Source organism: Crinia signifera, chromosome 6 (assembly GCF_055691185.1).
Source record: "Crinia signifera chromosome 6, ASM5569118v1, whole genome shotgun sequence".
NCBI classification, from domain to species: domain Eukaryota; kingdom Metazoa; phylum Chordata; class Amphibia; order Anura; family Myobatrachidae; genus Crinia; species Crinia signifera.
In genome coordinates, this window is record NC_139222.1 from 200,769,091 (window position 1) to 200,785,939 (window position 16,849).

General features: G+C 42.0%; 1 long non-coding RNA gene across 1 annotated transcript; it reads left to right on the forward strand.

The window, feature by feature from the left end:
* Positions 1-752: 752 nt before the first annotated feature.
* On the forward strand, positions 753-11,530 carry LOC146007189 (uncharacterized). Its single transcript, XR_014444271.1, has 3 exons — positions 753-1,367; positions 10,477-10,621; positions 10,710-11,530. It is a non-coding gene; the product is annotated as an uncharacterized LOC146007189 (long non-coding RNA).
* Positions 11,531-16,849: the final 5,319 nt, after the last annotated feature.

Here is a 16,849-nt window from a genome sequence, read left to right on the forward strand (position 1 = left end):
ATAGAGAATAATGTTAAATTATTTTTAAAGTTAAAATCGGGTTGATAAACCCGATTTTACATAGGGAACAATGGGAAATGGAGCAATATGGCCAATTTCTCATTGTATATGGTTAGAAAGTATGGTTAATGCCCCCAATTGTTAACACCACCCCACTATTGACGCCAAACTGAAGCATGGCGATCGCAGCGAGGGGCGGCGGTACGCATCCTCCGACCTTTTCATACTCCCACTATCCACGTCGGCGTGGAGTTAAATTCACATAGTGTGGCGAGCGCAGCGAGCCACCGAGCCCGAAGTGTGGCGAGCGTAGCGAGCCCCACGAGGGGACGCGTATACCTGTGAAGTTATGCGGGTCCCCTCGTGGGGCTCGCTGCGCTCACCACACTATATAAAATCAACTCCACACCGACGCAGATAGTGGGGGTATGAAAAGTTCGGAGGACGCGTACCGCTGCGCTCGCCACACTTCGGGTTGGCATCAATAGTGGGGTGGCGTTAACAATGGAGGGCCATTTCACCCATCAGGGGGGGTTTGCTATTAAAATGGGGGGTTTTGGGACTTTTTACATTGAATTCAATGTAAAATTGGGTCTCAGGGACCATTTTACATTGATTCCAATGTAAAAATCGGGTCGATCGCGTCGCATGCGATTTGGTTGGCATGCGATGCGATCGACGCGATTTTTCCGACCCGATCAATACAATCAAAATCGTGGGCGCCGTGCTAGGAAACAAGTACCAAAACAGACAAGGTGTTAATGGCACAGTTATCTTATAGTAAAGCTCCACTAGAGGGCATAGAGACTCTAACTTTGTGAATGATTTATTCACAGGAAAAGGAATTTGGTTGTGGTATAAAATGTCTAATCTTAGAGGAGGTTTAATGACTCAGTGTCTGAAAAGAACATTGCAAATTAATGTGAAAAATGTGTGTGGAGATGTTGATTCTCTCACTGAAAAACTAACAATGGAAACTTAATAGCAAAGATGAATAACCAGCAAGTGGAACCTTTTCTTCCACATTCAGGAGCGGTGGCAATTGTCCTTAATGAGATTGCTTAACAGCATTATTTTAAACACTGACCAGACTGGGGCTGAAATGTCCTCTTTAAATAAGCCATCAGGAAGTCATCAGGTTAGGGGGAGAAGGGGGAGGTAGAAAGAAAAATTCAATGGCTTTATAGAACGATAGCATTTTGTTCACAAGGAACGTCATTTTTGTTTTCTAGGGTGGACTATTCAGCTACGGATCCATTCAGTGACAAAGTCCCTCTTACATTATGTGATGATGGGAAAAATCTTGGATGAATAGTTTGTCAGGGGCGAATGAAACCCACTTTTCTCTTGCAAAGATTTCTAATTAGGTAACAAATGAGTTTTTTTTTTTTAAGAGTAATGTTGAATTTAAAAATGGAACCACATTTGGAAATACGTTAGAGAAGGAATGAACAGAATTTACTTATTTGTCTTTTTATAAAGGTCCAGTTTGTAGAAATATGCAGCATTTTGGATTTGTGTATCTTCTTGTACATTCTATCATACAAGCTAACAGCAAGAAAGTAGATTGAACAATTTAGCAAAAATGGAATTGCAAGTATTAAGGAGTAGAGATTTCTACCAGAGTAGGACATTTTCCACACCAGGAGATTTGCTTAGTGTTCTGAGCGATGCTAGATTGCTAAGAATGCTCAGCAAGATCGCTCAGCACACCTCGCTGCACAGGGGGTTGCTGTGAGTACTGCTTTCCCGGGCCCACCGCAGCCCCCCCCCCCTGACTGCCTCCGCTGTGCTGCCTGTGCTGCGATCAGTGCGCTGAACGAAGCAGGTCTGGGAGTGCAGGGTTCTTCAACTCAGGAGACTCCGGCGGTCAATTAAAATGCTGCACCGGCTTTTGAGCCAATCAGAGCTCGAGTACCATTAGCCAATCAGAGCAGCTGCCAGTACATAAGCTGCATGTTAATTGGCCGCCGGCGTTCTGAACTGAAGAAGCCTGCACTCCGGGACCTGCTTCGTTCAGCACAGTGATCGCAGCGCAGAAGAAGGGATGGGAAAGCAGAAGACGGGAGCGGTAAGTGAAGTGAGGAGGGAGGTGGAGGATGGGAGAGGGTGGGTCTGGACTGGAAATCAGTCCAGGGCCCCAAAATTCCTAATGGCAGCCCTGCTGAGTGATCTGTCAGGTCCAGTGTTCTCCGGTGAGAACACTGGCTCTGACTGGCGATTAAGTAGATTTATCCAGTACGCTGGATATTAATCGTCCGGCGATAGCGAAACGCAGGGCCGTGCATTGCTTTGGCCCCTACACATGGGGCCTTATTTTGGTTCATTCTTTCTGACAAAATCCTTCTTAGATGGACAAAACCATGTGCACTGCAGGGGGGGCAGATGTAACATGTGCAGAGAGAATTAGATTTGGGTGAGTAATTTTGTTTCTGTGCAGGGAAAATACTGGCTGCTTTATTTTTACACTGCAATATAGATCTCACTTTGAAGTAAAACCCCACCCAAATCTAATTCTCTCTGCACAAGTAACACCTGCCCCACCTGCAGTGCACATGGTTTTGCCCATCTAAGAAGGATTTTGTCAGAAAGAATGAACCAAAATAAGGCCCATGGAGTGATGTAGGGGCATTTTCTAAGCGATCAAGTGAGATCACTTAGAAAATGCTTGGAAATCGCCCCGTGTGTAGTCCCCATAGTACATAAAACATGATAAGGGAATGGTGGAGTCCTGTAGTGTTCTCAGGTAATGTAGCTTCTATTAGAAGTAATTTATATTAGCAGCTACAAAAAAATCAAGTGGACAATCATGCAATGAAACTCTACTGACAATTCTTCTGTACACATTAAAGTTGCAGGTGTCTCTGTTGCACTGAATTTCGCGATTCCCTAAATGGTGCATACTGTACATGGTTGTGACATTCTGCTGGGAAATGTATTTCCTGTTTTTTTTTTGTTTGTTTGTTTTTGCCTCCACTTGGGCTTTTATTGTTTTAAAAACGTTAAGGTTTTTAAACACACCAACCTACACAGGTACAGTGAAAGTCATATTATTTTTAGAGATGTGCAGGTTCTGATTTACTCTGATTTACTCTAATTTCAAATCTTATTGGCTATCCAAAATCACATAACAGTTGTTGACAGTTGATAGCCAATAAGATCCTGCTTTGAAATCAGAGTAAATCAGAGTAAATCAGAGCCTGCACATCTCTAATTATTTTGACTCATCCTTAAAATATTGCACTTAACGAAAAAAGGGTACAATATAATTTTATATGAAACTAAAATTAATTACAGTGAAGTTTGACATGTACAATTAAAATAGAGTTAATTTTGTCTCTGAAGGCGTCATTTAAAAAGTAGTATCCACCTGCTTCCTAGAAATTCCTTTGAAAAATCCAATCTTATGTAATGACAGAATAATATTAGTTGAGAAGTTGGGAACTTCAGGCCTTGGTTAAAGAATGTCATTTTATGCCTTCAACAGTAGAGGGAGCTCATTGTTACATATAATTCAAAAGTGCCCATATTCAAATCTTACTCTGGTTGTTCCTTTAAAATGTCTGGTTTCAGAAAACAAAATTGCTTTGTTGGAGTCTTATACAACATGTATCCTTTAATGAGATTTAAAAAATAATTGTTTTCTTTAAATGGATTAGATTCTCCTTGATGATTAACCAAATGTAATATTATCTTAGGCTGAAAAACACAAATACACACATATCCATACAAACTATTTTTATAAGAATGGAAGTAATGCCTACAAATACAGCTCATTTCGTAAACACAGCATGTCATGATAACCCTTATTAAATAATAGGATTGTTTCTTCACAAAGTATCTGCATAATACTGCCAAGTTGGTGCTATTTATATATAAACGATATGGAACCTATTCCAAAAAGAAAAGTAATGTTTATTTATAATTCGAAAACCTTCACATTCTTGAAAGCATTTAGGATGTTATGATGATAACCCAGTGGTCACATCAAAACATATTTTTCTAATCAAAGTACCTGCTGGGATTATTACACAACACAAGCTTACAGATAGTTTCCAATACAGTTTTGACTGTAAAAAAGCAAGCCTAAGGGCCAAATGTATCAAGTTTCAAAAAGTGATAAAATGGAGGGCGATAAACAGCCAGCCAATCAGCTCCTACCTGTCATGTTACAGGCTGGGTTAGAAGCATGACAGGTAGGAGCTGATCGACTGGTTATTTATCACTCTCCATTTTATCACTTATTGAAGCTTGATACATCTGGCCCTTAACCTTAGTGTTTGGCATTATATATATATATATATATATATATATATATATATATATATTATACTAGCTTAGGTACCCTGGCGTTGCCTAGGTTTGGTTGTACATTTAACATTATCCTTCTATTGTTTTAAGCTTAACCCCTTACCATGCCCATGTGTGACCGGCATACACCTGTCTGTGGTGGGCTCCCAGATTTGAGCACAGTTTACTTTCCTTAAACCCCATGTCCTCTACCCGCTTTATGTTACTTTGCCATATGTTGCTTCCCTGATCCGCGTTGTGTTTTGGCCGAACACCTTTTTGGGCCCCCAGTGGTGTCAGGATTGTGGGTCTAAGTGACTGTGAACCTAATCTGAACCCAATGTCTGCTACTCCCTCTATGTTATGCAACTTTGCCATATCTTGCTTTCCTGACCCATGTTGTGTAGTGGGCGGACCACTTTTTGGGGTCCCCCATGGGGGTGCTAGGGGTTGTCTTACCACTACAGTATTTTATTCCAGATTGTTAGTCATATTTGTACCAAGTTTGGTGTAAATTGCTCCAGGCATTCCAGAGTTATGCTGGATATCTTGCTTCCCTGACCTACACTTTGTGTATTGGCCAGACCCCTTTATGGAGCCCCAGGACCCCCACAGTGGTGCTAGGGGTATCTTGCCCCCACAGTATTGCTTTCCTGATTGTAAGTCATATGTGTAACAAGTTTGGTGTAAATTGCTCCATGTTATCATTTTGATGATTACAGTTTACAGCTTATGAATCCCCAAATCCGAAATCCCAGAAAATTAGAATTGTGAAAAGGTTCAATATTGTAGGCTCAAAGTGTTACACTCTAATCAACTAATTAATCCAAAACAACTGCAAACGGTTCCTGAGCCTTTAAATTGTCTTTCAGTCTGGTTCAGTAGAATTCCCAATCATGGGGAGGACTTCTGACCTGACAGTTGTGCAGAAAACCATAATTGACACCCTCCACAAGGAGAAAACACCTCAAAAGGAAATTGCAAAAGAAGTTGGACGTTCTCAAAGTGCTGTTTCAAAGCACATTAATAGAAAGTTAAGTAGAAGGGAAAAGTGTGGAAGAAAAAGGTGCACAATCAGCAGGGATGACCACAGGCTGGAAAGGATTGTCAGGAAAAGGTCCTTCAAAAGTGTCGGAGAGCTCACTAGGAGTGGACTGAGGCTAGAGGTAAGGGCCCTACACAAGGTCAATGGGCATTGTGAGCGAAGCTACTTCTTCTCTCAGCACACCGCGCTGCAGAGCACTGTGTGCTGAGTAAGGTGTCAGGGTCATTGAGAACACTTGCCCTGACCGATTAATAAACTACATGCAGGTTATTAATCGCGACAGGATTCAGACCAACAGGGCCCCACACTAGAATCGCTGTGTGGTCTACACACACAGCGATTTACATGCGTTTTCAGGCATTTTCTGAGTGATTTAGTAAAATCGCTCAGAGATTGCTTGAATGTTGCCCCCTGTGTAGGGCATCAAGAGTCACTACTACACACAGTGGTGAAGCTAGGCGCCACGGTGCCCGGAGCAAGGGCGTGTTTCGCGCCCCCCCCATTTGTAGTAGGCTGGGCTCTTGCACGGCTAAAAAGGGGGCACAGACTAACATTATACCATATACCATGGTACCGTGCTTTATTATGCCGTCGTCCAAAACGCCAATGACATAACAATGCTTTTTTGCTGGATATATATATATATATATATATATGGATATGGAGGATCGGCACTCGTAGAAGACAGCATAAATGAGCATGCCCGGGTGCCTACCAAAGGCATTGGTGTGCCTGATAGACAGAGTAGCAGCGGAGGCACTCCTGGGACTTGTAGTACTTTGTAGTACTTTTTCAAGCTTGAAAGAGGTCATATTAAAGACCGAAACGTTGCCCACAGACCAGGCTGTATGTCCTCATTTATTAGTACTACAAGTCCCAGGAGTGCCTCCGCTGCAATATATATATATATATATATAAATAGGGGGGAGGGGGGCTGGGCCCAGACATGCCTTTGTATCGGGCCCCAAGAACCTTTGTTGCCGGCCCTGCCTGTGGGGGGGGAGAAAAGGAGATGTGCAATGAACGGGCAACGAACAGGCGCCGGGTGGGCGGGGGGGGTCTGGCCACTGACCTCTGACAGGGTTTCCGTCCACCCCATCTGCCGTTCCCGGCTCCCCCTCCCAGCCGGTGACTCCTGCGCTGCCGCAATGCTGCCATCCCCTCCGCTGCTGTGCTGCCCATGTCCATCCTGCCCTGCCCGAGCAATATGCGGGGGTGTGCGTCCCAAGGACTTCATCTCCAGCCGGGAACAGCGGGGGAGCCGGTGGCAGAGTGCACGGCTCCGGCGCAGTGTGACATTTGGCGCCTGGAGCGCATGCTCCGCCGGCACCACCCTAGCAACGCCGCTGACTACACAGACGAATCATGGACATGGGCTTCAAATGTTGTATTCCTCTTGCCAAGCCGCTCCTAAACAACAAACAACGTCAGAGCGTCTTAAATGGGCTAAAGAAACAAAAAACCGGTCTGCTGCTCAGTGTTCCAAAGTCTTCTTTTCAGATGAGAGCAAATTTTTCCATCTCATTTGGAAAACAAGGTCCAAGAGTCTGGAGGAAGGATGGAGAGGCATACAATCCAAGATGCTTGAAGTCCAGTGTGAAGTTTGCACAGTCTGTGTTGATTTGGGGAGCCATGTCCACTGTTCTTTATTAAGTCCATAGTCATCGCAGCCGTCTACCAGGACATTTTAGAGCACTTCATGCTTCCTTCAGAAGAAAAGCTTTATGGAGATGCTGACTTAATTTTCCAGCAGGACTTGGCACATGCCCACGCTGCCAAAAGTACCAAAACCTGGTTCAATGACCGTGGCAGTACTGTGCTGGATTTTCAAGAAAACTCGCCTGACCTGAACCCCATAGATAATCTATGGGGATTTGCCAAGCGAAAGATGAGAGACATGAGACAGAACAATGCAGAAGAGCTGAAGGCTGCAAATGAAGCATCCTGGTCCTCAGCAGTGCCACAGGCTGATAGCATCCATGCCACGCCACATTGAGGTAGTGGTTCATGCAAAAGGGGCTCAAACCAATTATTGAGTACATATGCCTGATTATACTTTTCAAAGGGCTGACATTACTGTATTTACATTTTTTTTATAGATTTCATGTAATATTATAGTTTTCAGAAATTTTGGACTTGTGGTTTTCATAAGTTGTAAGTCGTAATAATCGAAATGATAACAAATAAAGGCGTGAAATATCTCACTTTGCATGTAATGAGTAGGTTCACCTTTTAAGTTGAATGAAATAAATTTTTGCATGATATTCAAATTTTTCACGATTCACCTTTTATATCTATAGATTGATAGATAAAATAAGACCAAATGAATTGGAAATCAGACAACAACTTTCGATTTGTGTAACCTGTAGGAGACCCAATATACAGCCAGTTTAAGCATCTCTCCATTTTTCTAAGGTCTAAAGATCATGAGAGTTTACATTTCCAGAAAAGGGCAACCTAATATTTAATTAGAACAAACCATTTCCATGAATGTGAAACCAGTCTGATTTCTTAACATTAATTCCCTCTAGACTGCAACTTCCTTCAAATTTCATTTAGCAGGCAATACTAACTTAAGAGTACAGAAAAGATTATTAACACATTGGGTTTATGTGTCATTGTTCTATTTTCTTATTTTAATTTCCTGCTTACAATTACATTAACATTTCTAAAGAGGTCGATTTCTAATAGGATAGACACTCACTATGTTTTGTTATGGCTAGGGGCACATTACAGAAACGTAACCATACGTGATGCTGGAGCCAAAGTGTCCTGCAGGAATTCTCCCACCATGCTAGCTAAACATAACATTATTAATACCACTCAGAATGTTATTTAGCATAACTCAATACATAAACCCTAAAGCAAATAGGGTACACTGTTGGCCTCTCCTCATATCATTCCACTGTACAAATAGTCTGCTTCCTTGAGGTGCTTTTTAATATCTAGGTAAAATAAAGCATAAGAGTGCTCACTCTCGCACTGAAGATAGCTTGGTCCAGCAACAAATGTCTATGTTGAATCGTTTGTGAATTCTTAGAACAGACTCTGTGATCAGAGAACATTAAAAGGTATGTGGATGTGCATGCCATGGTTTCATAACTGCTGATATACTCATGCCAATGTCATATAATTGGTGATAATGAAGTGTGTACTTATAAACAAGTCACTTTAATGCACTTTCCACTTCCAATAATTAATGTGTCTAGTGCCGTGTACACTTGGCCTGACCTGGCGGCTGTCGAGACCGAACGGATGCCGGCATTGGCCAGGAGGAGGGGATGGCGGTAGGTCAGTGGGAGGATGGCATGCATGGGGATGGAGGGGGGATGCTGCATTGATCTGGAAGATCGAAACAGACTTGCCTGCCAAGTCTATTTCTGCTTTCGATCACGATTCTGCGGGCCCGCCAATTGGGATTGAATCGGCATCAAATGCATCTAACACTGTTCAATTCAGTGTAATTTTCGATTTACAATAAATAGCCCAAATCGAATAAAATGGCACAGAATCAAACTGTGTATGCACAGCATAACACTGGAGAATGTCATGTTAAAGAAGCAGACTGCTTATGTGATTCCTGCTCAATCAGGTCATTAATACAGGTGTCGGCTGTTGAACGTCTATGATGCCACCTTCACACCTTTAATTGAGGGGCTGCAAAGTGGATGGTTCCGGTTTATATATATACGGTGTCTAGATAGACAGTCAAAAGGTCAACACAAAAAAGGTTGACATGCATCTTCTCACCATGGTGAAAAGGTCAAATAAAAGCGTTAGACACATGAAAAGGTCAACAAAAGTTTTTCACAATATTTTTTAATTATTTGGACTTTTTCATACTTTACCATCCACGTGGACTACAAGTAAAGTGTGCAAGGCGATGCGAGACATGTGAGGGTACGCGTTACACTAATTGGAGGTTCTTGTGGACTGGTATCAACATTGACAGCAAAAAAAAATCATAACCTCATGTTGACCTTTCGACCTATTTCCTGTCTATTTAGACCACAGGTTCTCAAACTTGGTCCCCTGGACCCCACACAATGCATGTTTTGCAGGGCTCCACACAGAATGAAGTGAAATAATTGGCTCCACCTGTGGATCTTTTAAAATGTGGAAAATGTGAACTGTGCGGGGTCCTCTATCTAATCATGGAAAGGCAAAAGTGTGTGTGTGTGGGGGGGGGGCAGTAGTTTGAAGTTTCTCCTAGTGTGTTTTTCTGGTTTCTGCTGCTCCAGGGCCATCTTAACATATGGACTTATTGATTAATTGATCAGGAGTTTGCTGATGCCTCCAGAGTTAATTGCGAGGCTTGTAAAGATTGCTACCCGGATGCTTGATTGTGAATTACACAAAGCCAGAGCTGCCGGGAAACATTCTCTACCTGCCATCAGCCAAATAGTTACTGGCTTTTAACTAATGCTAATAGCTGGATGGCTGATAGCAGGTGGTGAGACACCGTCGGAAGTTATGATTTTTATTTTTACATAAGTACGGGCCCCAGAGCATTGTTTTGCCTAGGGCCCACAATGCTGTTAAGATGGCCCTGGCCTCTTCTCTGTGTTTGTGCAATATTGTACAACTCTGAATCAGGCCCAAACACCTCTAATATTGGTATTCAACCCTTAGTATACTGGGGCAGATGTATTAAGCCTTAACAAGAGATAAATGCCAGGGTGATAAAGAGAGATAAACGTCCGGCCAATCAGCTCCTTACTGACTTTTTTCAAACACAGGCTGTAACATTGCAGTTAGCAGGTGATTGGCTGGGCATTTATCTCTCCTTATCACCCTTGCATTTATCTCTTGTTAAAGCTTAATACATCTGCCCCAGTGTTATTTAAAACATCTCAGATATAGTATCACTCCCAAAAAGATATCCTATCTAGAGACAGTATGAAAATGCCTGGCCCTGGTGTTGAGTACAAGAGGTAATCTTTTCAAATATCAATATCTGTGAAAGACAAGCACAACTTTTTGTTGGGGGCACCCTTATAAAGAATTTAAAATTTTATTGAATGGTATTAGGGAAAATGGATAGGGTTAACTACCGGTATCAAGGACACTACAAGCACTAAGTACAAGAACACATAACTGGACATACAAAAACTAGCACAATAATACACTCAATCATACAGGTCATGAACGGTGCAAGTGACTGGTCACTTAGGATGCAAGGCTGTTGCAGAAGCAGCTGGAGAAAGTGAAGGAGGAGCTAAAAAGCACCGACCGTTTGTACGTCTTGTGGATGAAGCCCTTCATTTGCTTTGCCAGGATTCAAAGGTGATCAAACTGTTAAAATCAGAGCACTACATTTTGGCCACTGTGCTTGATCCTTGGTTTAAAGCCTATGTTGTGTCTCTGTTTCCAGGGGACACAAGTCTGCAGAGATGCAAAGACCTGCTGGTCAGGAGATTGTCATCTGAAGTGAAACTGGACACGGCAACAGTTCCTCATTCATTTTCTCCCACATCTGTTGCTGCAAAGAAACAACTCCTAACCAAACCACAGACGATGATGCAGGGCAGACAGGAGCAAGTTTGGACGTCTGATCCAGACTGAAGGACCAGACAATTGCTGACATGTCTACTGTCGCTGCATATGATGCTGTCACCATTGAAAAAATGGTGAAAGATTACATTATTGACAGCATCCAAGTAGGCATGTCAGACAGTCTGTACCTGTACTGCCAGGAAAAAAAGTCAGTTGGGAGGCCCCTGTACAAACCGGCACTATTTTACATGACTTGTCCCCCCTCCAGTGTGTACTCTGATAGAGTTTTTAGTGCAGCCGGGAACCTGGTCAGCGATTGGCGTAGGTCATAGTTACATAGTTACATAGTTACATAGTAGGTAAGGCTGAAAAAAGACTTGCGTCCATCTAGTTCAACCTGGTATAGATATCCATTGCTAATTTGGTAGGTTTTGGTATTTTACAGACAAATTATATATCTTATTTGTACCCATGGATGTTTTTCTCCAGTAAATGTTTGTCCAACTTTGCCTTGAACGCATTTAATGAGCCAGCCGTTACCACCTCTCTGGGAAGAGAGTTCCAGAGTTTGACTGTTCTGACCGTAAAGAAATTCTTTCTACTAGCTGAATGAAATCTTTTTTCTTCTAATCTATACTCATGCCCTCGCGTCCTAGATTCCTTTCTAGTAGAAAATAGGGTGTGTGACAGTTCCTTATATTGGCCCTTGATATACTTGTACATGTTGAGCATGTCCCCCCTTAAACGTCTCTTTTCTAATGTAAATAGTCCCAAATTGCTTAATCTCTCCCCGTAGCTTAAATTCTCCATTCCCCTAATAAGCTTTGTTGCTCGCCTTTGGACTTTTTCTAATTCTATGATGTCCTTTTTATAGTGTGGGGCCCAGAACTGTACTCCGTACTCTAGGTGAGGTCTCACCAATGCTTTATATAGTGGCATAATTACTCTTGAGTCCCTAGTTTCCATTCCCCTCTTAATACATGCCAGAATTTTGTTGGCCTTTTTTGTAGCTACATTACAATGGGCACTACATCCTAGATTGCTGTCTATTTGGACTCCTAGATCCTTTTCAAGTATGGAATTACCCAGTTCCTCTCCGCTAAGGCTGTAACTTGCACACTGGTTGTGTCTCCCAAGGTGCATAACCTTACATTTATCTACATTGAACCTCATCTTCCATTTTTTTGCCCACTCATCTAGAATTGCAAGATCATTATGAAGCATGGTGACATCTTCTGGTGATTTGATGACTTTGCTAAGTTTTGTATCGTCCGCAAAGATGGATACATTGCTGAGTAACCCTATCCCAATATCGTTAATAAAAATGTTAAACAAAATGGGCCCCACATTTTGTGGAAGGTCGCTTCCACAAAATGTGGAGAAGATGATGTTCATCAAAATGAATTATAATTTCTTCAACGAAGACCAGCAATTGCCTCCAGAGACTACAGAGAGATCTGCGATTGTGGAGTCCAGTGGGGGCAAATTGATAATCTGTGAGGATGAGGATGTACACACTGAAGTGGGTGTGGAATCGGAGGATGAGGATGACATCTTGCCTCTGTAGAGCTAGTTTGTACAGGGATAGATTAATTGCTTCTTTTTTGTGGGGCCCAAACATACCAATAATTTCAGCCATAGTCGTGTGGCAGACCCTGTCGCTGAAATGATTGGTTCGTTAAAGAAAGGTAGATATAAATTGCCATCTTGTTTTGTGGGGGCACAAACAAACTACCAACGTTATGACGCTGTGACCTAATCTCACACCTGCCCGTATCACTCTCCATAATGTCTTCTGCAGCTGTGAACATCAATTTTGATGCTCCTCCGTCTCTTCTTTGCCAGCTCCTTCGTCACAGAGACATCTCTCACACCTTCCCGTACCTTGCTGCTTCTTGGAATATGTAGTCATAAAAAATTGAAGTTGTACGATTCGACATAATTATTTTTTTCCAAGGAATCACGTTTTTTCAAGAATTTACTTTTTTTATGAGCCATTTTTTTTTTCAGTAATCACCTTTTTTCAGAAATCATCTTTTTTCTGTAATTATCGTTTTGCAGTAATCAACTTAGCTTTTTTAAGAATCAACCTTTTGGAAAAGCATAATTTTTAATAAACATCTTTTTCAAAAATCATCCTCCTCTTGCTGCATCTCATAATATGAAAAGTCGTCAAAGATGAAGGTTGTATGATTAAGAGAACTTGGCCAGCTTTTTCCAGGGGAACCACCTGATGCTGAAATGATGTGTTCACTAAAGAGTAATTAGAAGCTTTATTACCAAAAAGTTTTTATCTATTTGTGCTGTTTATTTTATGTTTATGTTTTTATTAAATATTATTGTTTTATACAAATAAGGTGGCCACATAAACACCCGACATTTTCCAATAAAATTGTATATTTATAAATATAATTTGCATATTGTTATGTGCATGTGAATATGGTCCATGGTGCTCATTAAGCTAATTAGCGCAGAGTTTTCAATTCTTTAATATGTGATGTACTGTCAGATGGGCCAAATAAGGTGCTGGGGTCATGAAAGTGGACATCAGCAGCAGGTTGTGCAGGTAGCTGTGAGACTGCGTTGGTGTAATTTGTTGGGATATGTGTGATTCCAACCAACAAAATAAGGTTGACATTGGGTCAAGCACTGACGGTCCAAAGGGCTAAGGTAAACACTAAAAATGACAACATGGCTAAGGCCCGACAAGTTTAAAAGCTTGATACAATCATTTGTTTGCCATTGGGAATGTGTACAAATGAAAGGTTAATAACATGTGCTGATGTGTTTATGGACACTAATGTTGACATAATGTACACATACACCCTATTGCTTTCCTGCATGCCTTGCTGTACTCCCCATGCTTTGTAAGTGGTGTCTTCTGCTTGGAACACAATTACAGAATATGAGCCCTACAAGTCCAAGTGGATGGTAGTGCATTAAATAGGTTTTGTTGCCACAAGTTGCGGGAGGTTAAACCTGAGAAAACCATGTCAAGCTTGTGTTTCTCTGTGCACCTTAGTCATGTTGACCTTCAATATTGATTAACTAAACCATATTGGGGAAGATGTATTAAGGGGTATTCAATCTTGGGCCATGGCTGTTGAGCTGGCCTGACAGCCGTGACCCTGTCCCGTTCTCGTTCTGCTCGACCTAGAATTTGAAGGTGGGATTCAATGTCCCACCTGCAGTGGGACGAGAAGGGGGCTGCAGCCGAGAGCTTGTCAGTTCCCGGCCGTTCTCGGCAGAACGAGCCCGACTGCTTGTGCAGTTAGGCTCGTTCTGCCAAGATCCCCTGTTGAATGCTGTCGGGGAAGACAGCATTGAATAGGGCCCCGCAGCCATCTCCCCCGTTGGGAGATGGCTGCGGGAGATTGAATACCGCCATTAGTCTGGCGAAGAGATAAGCTGGAGATAAAGTGGAAGGAGATAGCGCACCAGCCAATCAACTCCCAACTGTCATATTTCAAACACAGCTGATTGGCTGGTGCGTTATTTCCTTCCACATTATCTCAAGTTTATCTCTTTGCCAGGCTTAATACATCTACCCCAATATTGGAGGGGGTATAGCTGCGCTGAGCCTTAAGAGGAGGGCTGTCCCTAGTGCACTTAAGTGCACTATTAACGCATTTAAAGAAAGGTAAGTACAGTTAAAGGAGTGCATAAAACAGACAGTGCTCCATCATACATCTACCCCATTGTTACAATTTAACAGGGATATCAGCGGTTGGGTTGTTTGATCCAAAAATGTCTGGTCAATGCTAAGCAGATTAATTTCTTTTTAGAAGTTGAAAATGATGGCAAATAATAATAATAATAATAATGTAATAATCTCTCTCGCTATATACTGTATATACACACACACACACACACACACACACTTATATGTACCTAGATATATCTTAGCCTTTTTAAATATTTCTTTCAAAGGCTTGAATGTGGCCATGTGGTATATGTATCAGTGCCCAAAAACTTCAGCATTGAGTGCCAAAAAAAAAGTTAATAGTGTCCTGCCAGGACACTATGAAGCAAGCCACACTGTCTTATACAGGTTGAGTATCCCGTATCCAAAATGCTCGGGACCAGGAGAATTTTGGATAACGGATTATTCCGTATTTCGGAATATTTTAATATTTCAATGATGTATTTTGAAGTATCTTGCATTTATGCTGTATAAACACATAATATACACACAAATATATTTTATTACCACATAAAATACACACAAACATATTTTAATTGTTCAAAAAACAAGGTTTCAAAACGTGAAACAAAATTTGTGTACTATCTCAGCACTGAATTTGAATGCCAAGCAATCATTGTCTTGCACATATATAGTGCCAGTTACATATCATGTCCCCAGTGATGCTGTTACATATGTCCCCAGTGAGTTTTTAGCAAAAAAAATTTTTTTTTTCACTTTCTGGAATGTCCGTATTTCGGAATAATTCGGATAACGGATATTCGGATACGGGATACTCGACCTGTACAAGGTTGTGTCTATTTCAACATAACACATTTGTAACTCAATAACAACTTGTATGTAATCATTCCAGCTTATAGGGAGCCTGTAACATTATACAGTATATAATAGTGTTATTATTTCCTAAGCGTCTAGACAGGAGATATTGTACATAGAGCAGCAGACTAGAAATGGGGATTTGGGGAGGACACAAAGAAAAATAAAGCCTAATGTTATCACCTACAATTCTCTGATTTACTTAAGAAATTTAAACAATTTTTCAGTTAGTTAATCATAACAGGTAAATTAAGTGTATACAGTATTTTACTGGTGGGACCAGTACCTGTATACAATATTTTAACCCCTTCCCGACATTTGACGTACATTTACGTCATGGTCGGGAAGCACTTCCCGACACATGGCGTAAATGTACGTCATGGATTTAAACTGTCACCGCGTCTATAGACGCGGTGACAGTTTCAACATGTCTGCTGTCCCTGACAGCAGACATGTCCGTGCATGCCCCGGGGGGGCTGCGATGCCGCCCCCCCGTCGGCGATCGCTGTGATTGGCTGTTCAGTGTGAACAGCCATTCACAGCGTTTTCCTGTGTCACCGGCGAATAACGTTCGCCGGTGACACGGGATCAGAGGTGATTGGTGCTGTAAAGTACAGCACCAATCACCGCGGGGTGTAAGGGTGACACTGGTGTCACCCCACCTCACCCCGCCCGCCCCCAAAGGCCGTGATTGGTCCGTCGGTCCGACGGACCAATCACAGCCAAGGAGGGGGATTTAAACTAACGGTGACTGCACTGCAGACGCCATTCCGGTCTGGAAAGCGTGCAGTGCGGTCACCGTACCCCCCTGCCGCCATACTGACCAGAATACTTGCTGCAATACTTACCTGATCGCTGCTGATTGCTTCCTGGATCCTGTTCAATAATTGTGCCTTCCTGTGAAATTGTGCTGCTGCAGTGTACTAGCTAGATAGATAGAGAGATAGAGAGATAGATAGAGAGAGATAGAGAGAGATAGAGAGAGAGAGATAGAGAGAGATAGAGAGAGATAGAGAGAGAGATAGTGTCAGAGAGTGCTATATTTTGTGCTGCTGCAGTGTGATATAGTTATAGATAGAGAGAGAGAGAGAGAGATAGAGAGAGAGGCCTACTGACAGAGTGCTATATTTTGTGCTGCTGCAGTGTGATAGTTATAGAGAGATAGAGAGAGATAGAGAGAGAGAGATAGAGAGAGATAGAGAGAGATAGAGAGAGAGATAGTGTCAGAGAGTGCTATATTTTGTGCTGCTGCAGTGTGATATAGTTATAGATAGAGAGAGAGAGAGAGAGAGATAGAGAGAGAGGCCTACTGACAGAGTGCTATATTTTGTGCTGCTGCAGTGTGATAGTTATAGAGAGATAGAGAGAGATAGAGAGAGAGAGATAGAGAGAGATAGAGAGAGATAGTGACAGATTGTGCTATATATTTTTTATATAACTGACTGCTGCCCCCTCCTTTTGTGCTGATCAGTATAAATTAACTGATCAGCAACTTTTTG